The 8900-nt window shown below is 34.1% G+C and overlaps 1 long non-coding RNA gene across 1 annotated transcript; it reads left to right on the top strand.

Annotated features, from left to right (window-relative positions):
- The first annotated feature begins 2103 nt into the window (after positions 1-2103).
- LOC125495156 (uncharacterized) lies at positions 2104-6288 on the top strand. The gene is made up of 2 exons (XR_007271838.2): positions 2104-2493; positions 6042-6288. It is a non-coding gene; the product is annotated as an uncharacterized LOC125495156 (long non-coding RNA).
- Positions 6289-8900: the final 2612 nt, after the last annotated feature.

Below are 8900 nucleotides of genomic sequence, written 5' to 3' on the forward strand. Positions count from 1 at the left end.
TTGTTTTTCTTACTAGGTTTGTGATAGGTTGAGCAATTCGGGAAAAGTTTTCCACAAATCGACGGCAATATCCTGCTAACCCTAGGATACTTCGCACTTTTAACACATTGGTGGGTCGAGGCCAGTCAATGATTGCTTCTACTTTCTGGGAATCTACTTGCACACCTTCTCTAGACACAACATGTCCTAGAAATGCTATTTTATCTAACCAAAATTCACACTTTTTAAACTTTGCAAATAACTGGTTCTTTCTCAAAGATTCTAGAACTATTCCAGATGTTCCTCGTGCTTCCTCTTATCTTTTGTATATACTAAAATATCATCAATAAAAACAATAACAAAATGATCTAGATAAGGTCTAAAAATTCTATTCATAAGATCCATAAATACAGTTGGGGCATTGGTAAGACCAAAAGGCATAACAAGAAACTCATAATGCCCGTACCTCGTTCTAAAAGCAATTTTTGGAATGTCTAAAGGTCTGATTCTTAATTGATGATATCCAGATCATAAGTCTATCTTTGATAATACAGACGCACCTTGTAATTGGTCAAAAAGGTCATCAATACGAGGCAAAGGATATTTATTTTTAATGGTTATCTTGTTAAGTTCTCTATAGTCTATACATCACCTTAGGGTTCCATCTTTTTTCATTATAAATAAAATGAGTGCTCCCCATGGTGACGTACTTGGTCTAATATATCCTTTTTCCAATAACTCATCAAGTTGTATCTTCAATTCCTCTAATTCTGCAGGTGCCATCCTATATGGTGCTTTTGAGATAGGTGCTACCGCAGGTACTAACTCAATAGCGAAATCAATTTCTCTTTGCGGAGGCATATTTACAATTTCTTCAGGAAAGACATCTTGGAATTTTCTAACAACAGGGATGTCAGAAATTTTAGGTTCAGATTTTTTAGCACTAATAACATCACAAAGGTATCCCTCACAACCTTGTCTCAACATCTTTTGTTCTTGAAGAAAAGAGATGATTCTATATTCTGGTTTTGTCTTATTATTCTGAAATATGACTATCTTTTCTTCAGAATTTACTAAGGTTATAGATTGCTTTTGACAGTCTACTATGGCACTGTAATAGCCTATATTTTAAGCAGGTTTAATAACGACTTTATAAATGAGATTTGATAAGTATAATAGCTTATATTTTCAGACACGTTTTAGTCAAAGTTAGCTATGTTCATATTAGTAAAGAAATTACTTTGAGAATTATTATTTATCGTCTAACGTAAGTTCTAAGCACAAATAAGTTAGTATGGATTTTATAAAATAGAGATATTGAGTTAACGATTTTAAGCTTTGAAATAAAGATAAACCCAATTTTAATTACAATTTATTTCTCCTCACTCATGTCATCTACTCTAGATGCTAGAGCATCACTCTCTCTTTTTTTTATGACTTCTCAATCAAGTGCCAAAGTGTATTTTTTTTCCTATAGATCAATTATTCTCTTCAAGATTTCAGTTTAATAACTCAAGTGGTTGAGAATTGGGAGAAACCCCAAACAATAATTTTCTCTCTCCTCTGATTTTATACCCCGTACTGTGCATGTACCATTTCTGCATTTTGAGTCGGAATTTTCCCAAACTTATTGAATCAAAGTTGTAGATCTCGAAAAGTTATTGAACTTAGACCCAAAAATCACTTGATTTGGAGTTCGGAACTATGAGTTATGGTCTTTGCAAATTTGGTGCTGCTACCTCCATTTCTCTCTCCTCTGTTTTATTTCGACAATCTGTTGCCCCAATTATCTACAACATGCAATCCAATTTTGCTCTTTGTTGCTGAATCAAAGTTGTAGATCACTTCGAGCTAATGAATTTGGGCACAAAAATCACTTGATTTGGAGTTCAGAGCTATGAGTTATGGTCTTTGTAAGTTTGTTGTTCCTATCTTCATTTCTCTCTCCTCTGTTTTTATTCCCACAATCTGTTTCCTCAATTATCTATAACATGCCATCCAATTTTGCTCTTTGTTTCTGAATCAAAGTTGTAGATCACTTCGAGCTAATGAATTTGAGCACAAAAATCGCTCAATTTGGAGTTCGGATTAGCAAATATAATTATGATAAGAATTGTTAAACTTAAAGATTGAATATTTTATCTTTCTTATTGGATTTAAGCTTCTAATATGAAGTAAGCCTCTTAAGTAAGTTTATAAAAACTGATTTTTTATTATAAATTATGTCATTTGATAATACTCTCTGAAATCAGAATGATGTTAATTAGAGATGGAATTGATGTTGTGAGTTGGATTAGTAGAATGGGTTGTATATAAGAGTTGTGGTGGTTAGTTCATGGAAGAGCTTAGACAGTATGAGTAATTCAATTTGTTTATCTAAATTGTTGTGAGGATAGTTAATGATTGTTGTTATTGTTTTGAGGTAGTTGTTGGAGTATGTATATGGAGATAATCTATGAAGTTCAAGCTATAATTGGTTATCCAAAATGTCGAATTATTGGGAATCGTTTAAAGGTACACACATGTCCTTCCACCTTTGAATCTATATTCGTGTTTTATGTGATTTCATGTGCTGAGCTTAATAAGCCTTTTATATAAATTCAAAATTATTCAAAGTGTTATTCGTGTGTTTACAAGAGTTGTTAACTACATATTTGGTTTTAAGCTATGAGCGAAAGCTATATATGTGATGAGTTTTACTGAGTGATATTTCTATGAAGAACTGATTGGAGGTAGTTGAATCCTTCAATAATATAGATGTGTGATATTATTAAACCTACTTGTTTCCACATCAAATATAATAATTTATGCTTAGTAAGTTGATGTTTTATATGAAAGTGTACCTATGAGAATTAAAGCAATGATCTTTAGTATATCTAACTATATAAGTGATTTTATAACAAGTACTTCGATTTACGAACTAAGTCGGGACTCGACTCGATAGTTTATGAACTCGCTTTCGATTTAAACTGTAGTTATATTTGAAAGTTTCAGAGAAAAAGAAAGGAATTTTGATCAAGGATGTTGAGTTAAATTTCAGGTTAAGCAATTATGAAAATATTTGTGATATAAGTTTTATATGGAATTCTGAAAGTATGAAAAACTCTTTATTATGGTTTGAGATTTTGATTATATATGATCATGAACTTTGAAAATTATGACTTGGAGTTATGAACAAATATGGGCTCGTGAAATTATGAATCAGAATTTTCTAGTTCTATTAATGATGGGGAGGATCTTTACTCCTACTTAAATTTTATGAAGAAGTTCTCATAGGAAAAAGTCTCTCAAATTTAGGTCAATTAAAGAACATTTATTTCGGATTTAAGTTTGGAAACACGTAGCTAGATCTAGTGAAACAAGGTATATCTTTACAGAATATCATGGATGAATTATGTTATATGGGGTTTGGAATTTAAGTTAGAATGAGTTTGATGTGAGATGGGTACTTTTGAATTCTTTAAGAAATACAATTGTCGCTTTGAGGATATTATTAGAAGTAGTCAATATCCCAAGATTTACTTATGGCGTATAAACAAGGCTGAATGGTATCACCCGAAGATTCTCCGAAAATAATATGGAGCTTGGTATATAAGAATGAAGATTGTGATGTCAATTGAAGGATGAAATAATTGTTGGGAGGTTCTAACTAAGAATGAAGATGTTATGTGGTGGACGTAGATTAGATAGTTAGGGAATAGTAAATTTGGATGTGAATTTCAAAGGTCAAATATTAATTTATGAGTTAATGAAGTTGTTACAAGAGGTTTGTGAGTTCAGAGGATGTGTAGGATTTGAGATATGAATGTCGTATCAGTGAAATAAAGGATCCAATCTTGGTGGTGGTTTAGATGAGTATCTATTAGAGAGATATAATTTACAATACTTATGTAATAAAAGATCTATCCGCAAAGGGGTCAAGTAAAAGAGTTTGGAGCATCATTTCGTCTATTGGATGAGTAAGATTATATAAATGGATGTTGGAAAAGAAAAATATAAATCTAGATAATGGAGAGCATGGTAATTAAAGTTATATAATGACAATACTAAGCGTATGGTGTTAAGGCTAATATGAGCTTTCAATACAAATACATGGGGACGTATGGTTGTTGAATTATAAATTTGAGAAGGATGAGGACAACGAGTGGAGTATTAGGACATATGGAGTGAGATATTTTGACTTGCCATAGTAATTGTAGGTGATTTATGATACTGTAATAAGATTATATTCTAGCAATGAAAGTTCATGTATTGGGAATAAGAAAACCTTTAAGGGGAAAATTCATATCTTCAGAATTTTGGAATGCTATAGTTTAGATGTTATAAGTTAAAGACGGAAGTCCAAGTACAAAAGAAACTATTATGTTGAAGGGAATTGCCAAGACATGTTAGAGGATACCTTATAGTCTACAAGTAAAACATTACAGGTTAATCGCACGAGCTTAGAATTGGGTATCCATAATAGTTATCTTATAAGTCTTTGAGAAACATATTTTACACTTTGATTATGTTATGGGTTCGACTGCGGAGAGACATTTGATTCGAATACGTTTTATGTATATTACTTCCTTTAAAAGAATATTTGAGGTAAGTGAGGTTATTTGAGATTCGAGTTTGTGTTATAATAAGATTATTGAGGTTCAGGTATTTTGGATATGTTAGTTACATTTCAACTTTGTTTTATTTTATATTAATTTAAGGACGAGAGTTTAAGTCGTTGATACACTGTGGAATTGAGTATGCGATACGAATTAAGAACAAGAGTATAAGTTTTGAAAGATATAAGTTTGTGTTATTGAGAAATTAGCATTATGATTTAGTTATTGTTTTATGGGAAAAGTAAACAACATTTATGGAGCGAGATGCTCAATATGTCTTTATGGAGCGGGTATTGTTCCTTTGAGTAGTCATGATCCAAAAGTTATTGAGGTTAAGTTTTGGAAATTCCTAATTCGAAGTACCGAGCAGAAAATTATGTTCATTTTAAGTTCAGTATTTTTGCTGTAATTATTTTAACAAAAGTTCCAAATGTTCTTGTTAACTCAACCCTTTTGGTAAAGTTTAAATGAGCACACTAAGTGCCTATACGACTTTTACAAGCAGTAAAGAATTGATTATTTCCTTATATCTTTACACGTAACTAATATGTGAAATTGTTGACGTAAAACAAAAGATTTCAAAAGAAGATCCAAGTCTTGCAATGATTAGCAACACCATAGTAGTGGTGATTATTTTTCCTCTTCATGGATAAATATGTGTTCTTTGAAACACGTGTGGTATTGATAAACTGTGCATTTAAACTATTTATGTAAATAAACTATGGATACAAGTGGGTAAAGGCCGATACCAAATAAGGTACGGTATGAACAACAACCCTTGGAGGATGGGTGATCTCCTTTCGAACCCTCGCTGGGTGGGTGAAGTCCAGCAGATAATAAAAATGGGACATGTCCTGGTTAAGGCTTGCAAGCATAAATATTTAAACGGTGGGTGACGACCTCCATTAGCTTAGAGACAGTCGGCTCCTTGTGTAAGGAGCCCCTCTCTATTCGTGTTCGCTTTACCCAATGAAATTAAATGCTATCGACCCAAAGGGTTTTTGAATGATCTAAGTGGTGATCTTCATGATAAAAATTCTTACTTTAATACGTTTGAGCAAGGATAGTTATCCTGAAATTTTTAAACAAGTACCTTACTTGTGAAGCATACTGAATTCTAGCATGAATTGTATACGAATGGACTTAAGCCACCAAAATGAGGTTTTGGGATGAGCTTATGTATTTCAACTATTGTTGGACATTGTCCTTATGGCAAGGAACTTATTATTTGTAGTATATGTATGAGTACTCTTTATTGGACTTTCTAGTTAAGGGTTGCTGGAGTCGTGATAGAAACATTTCTAACTATTTGATTTTAAGTATTTTGAAGTCTGGGATTGTTCCACTTGTTGAGTAATAAACCGCACAACTATATTTTAAGCCACTAAAATGAATTTCTGGTTGGACAGTGTGTGTACTCAGTTTTTCTGATTTTGTTCTTCGAACCTGTCCTGGTGGAGGCAGGGTTCATTGTTAGTGATTTTGCAGGGTTGATGTCGAGGTCGTGGAATATGATTATTGATCAAGAAGAAGAGTTTTACATTATGAAATGGTGGGCTGAGGTTAAAGTTAGATGTTTTGTTTCAAAGTATTCGTAATCTGTTATTAGATTTTCAAGTTGTTATATTGTGGGCCCCTGACCCACAGATCCAGGATCGTTTTTATAGGTTTAGTTTCCGCTGTAAATAAATGCAAATTCGAGGTTTGTTAAGTGTTGATTGTGTTTTTGTATCTTAAGTGTGATTAGTTAGCAGCTCGAAAGTGCGGGCTGTTACAGGTGTGAATAAATGTAAATTCGAGGTTTGTTAAGTGTTGATTGTGTTTTGTGTATCTTAATTGTGATTAGTTAGCAGCTCGGAAGTGCGCGCTGTTACAGGCACGATGTCTATCATCCAATCCGTCCCTAAAATAACATCAAATCCCTTAAGGTCAAATTAAATTAGGTTAGCATGAAATATATTTCCCTCTATGCTTAAAGGACAATTTTTATATATTGTTTGACACGGGATAATATTTCCTGTAGGGAGGCTAATGCAAAATTCTAAATTTAGCTCACTAGGATCCAAATGTATATTTTAAGACATGGTAATGGATATAAACGAATAGGATGCCTTGGTATCAAATAAAGCATGTATCAGGAAAGAGTGTATAGAAATGTTACCCGTAACTACTTCACTTGAGTTCTCGACCTCTTGTGGGTTTATCATAAACACACGACCAGAAATTGGATTTTGGCGTTGGATAGCTCCATCTTGATGTTTAGAGGTAGGTTTTGAGGTGTAGGGATTAGGTGTACTTACGTTTGCATTTGGCATTCTACCTCTCTCTAAAGGGCAATCCTTTCTTAAGTGACTTGTACTCCTACAAGTATAGCAACGATTATTTGTAAACCTACACTTTTCAGTTGAATGGTTGAAATAACCACATTTGGCACAAGGGGGTTTTTGATAGTGGAATGGAGGTACAAAGGGTTTTGCATTCCCGATATTAGGCCTTTTTTTGAAAATTTCTATTTGTAGTACGTGTTCCTTCCTACTTCCTTTTATACACTACATCTTCTGCCTCTCTTTCTCTAATTATTCTCTCAGCATTTGATGCCTTATCATACATCTCTTGGTAGCTATAACAATTATGGGTGGAAAGTCGGTCACGAAGTTCCCAATTAAGACCTCTCTCAAATTTATTCATTCTTAACTCCTTAGTTGCTACCAAGTGTGGTGCAAATCGGGACAATTCTATAAACTTTGCTGCATAATCCATAACAGACCTATTGCCTTTTTCTAATTGATTAAATTCTTCCTCTTTTTGTCTTTTCATCGCTGATGGGTAAAATTTTGCTCTCATAAGATCTTTCAACTAAGTCCATCCAAAATCTTCCTTATTTCTCGTTTCCTTCATAGTTTCCTACCAGCGATCTGCCTGCCCAACTAGATAATAAATAGGAAATCCTACTTTCCATTTTTCAAGATAATTTATAGCATCAAACAATTTATCCATACTTCTTACCCAATCCTCAAACTCTATAGGGTTAGGTTTTCCATCATAGGTTTTAAGATTATAACTAGCCATTTTTCTGAAATACCTTGCACTTTCTTCTTCTTCATGATTTCTGTTATTTTTAAGCATTTCAAATAAAAGTGATGTGACTTCCTTAACATTCCCCTCTCCGTTATCATGGTCTGAAACTGGTTGGTTTTCTTGTGTAAAGTGGTTAATTGCAGATTCCATTATCCTAAATACATAAAATATATTGAAGTTCAAATCGTATTGTAGTTAGGTTAGTATAGCATTTGTGAAATGAATTACAAACACACCTATATATATGTATATATATACATGAAATAATACATAGCACGGTTAGTACATTAACCAAACCTATTTCTATTCAACCATCCGATAGGGTGAAAACAACAAAATATGCACCCTACATCACCTTAAGCCGAGCGTCAACATATTATACATAGAAAAATGGTTAACACCTAATATATAAAAGATTTTCTTCAGATTGATATCTTCCTTACTCGTCGCCATCATTTCCTGGTGTATCATGGTCCTTATTGAGATCAATACTTCCACATGATTCTGTATCATCGTCGGAGACAGATACCATGTGGTCCCTTTCATAAGCTAGCGGTTCTCCCGATAATTCTTTAAAAGTTGGGGTCCATCTTGGTTTTCCTAATCCAAACCTTAAGTATTTTTCCCAATTTGGAAACCCATTAACTATGAGGTCACTATACTTGTTCTTAAAGGAGTCCCACGGAGCATTCATCAGAAGGGTTTCAACTAGAGCAAAAGTAAAGTAACACTAGGGAAAAAAAAAGGAGAGGCTGCGCAGGAAGGGCTGCGCTTTCTTCAAAACGCAACCCTTCTTTATTGTAGGGCTGCGTTTTTAAAAAAGCACAGCCCTACATAACAGAAGGGCTGCGCTTTTTGAAGAAAAGCGCAGCCCTACTAAGTGAAGGGTTGCGCTTGTAAAAAAAGCACAACCCTTCTAACTTAGTAGGGCTGCGATTGTAAAAAAAGCGCAGCCCTTCGTTGAATTTTTTTTTGATTGAATTAGTGCGCGCATGTACAATATCCCAAGAGCAATTGTATTTTCCTCTTTCCCTCCCTTAGAGAATTACGAGCGAGAAATTTGCGCGACAAGTGCACCACCACCACCACTGCTCCAACACTACGACCACGGCCACATTGCTCCACTACCCCTGCTGCCCACCATAATTCGAGTAACTCGACTGGGTTTGCGCGACCTAACTCGACTGCTTCACCACCACCTTGCGCACCAACAATGCTCCACCACCACCTTGCGCGCCACCCACC

The sequence above is a fragment of the Beta vulgaris genome, chromosome 2 (assembly GCF_026745355.1).
Source record: "Beta vulgaris subsp. vulgaris cultivar EL10 chromosome 2, EL10.2, whole genome shotgun sequence".
Classification (NCBI taxonomy): Eukaryota; Viridiplantae; Streptophyta; class Magnoliopsida; order Caryophyllales; family Amaranthaceae; genus Beta; species Beta vulgaris.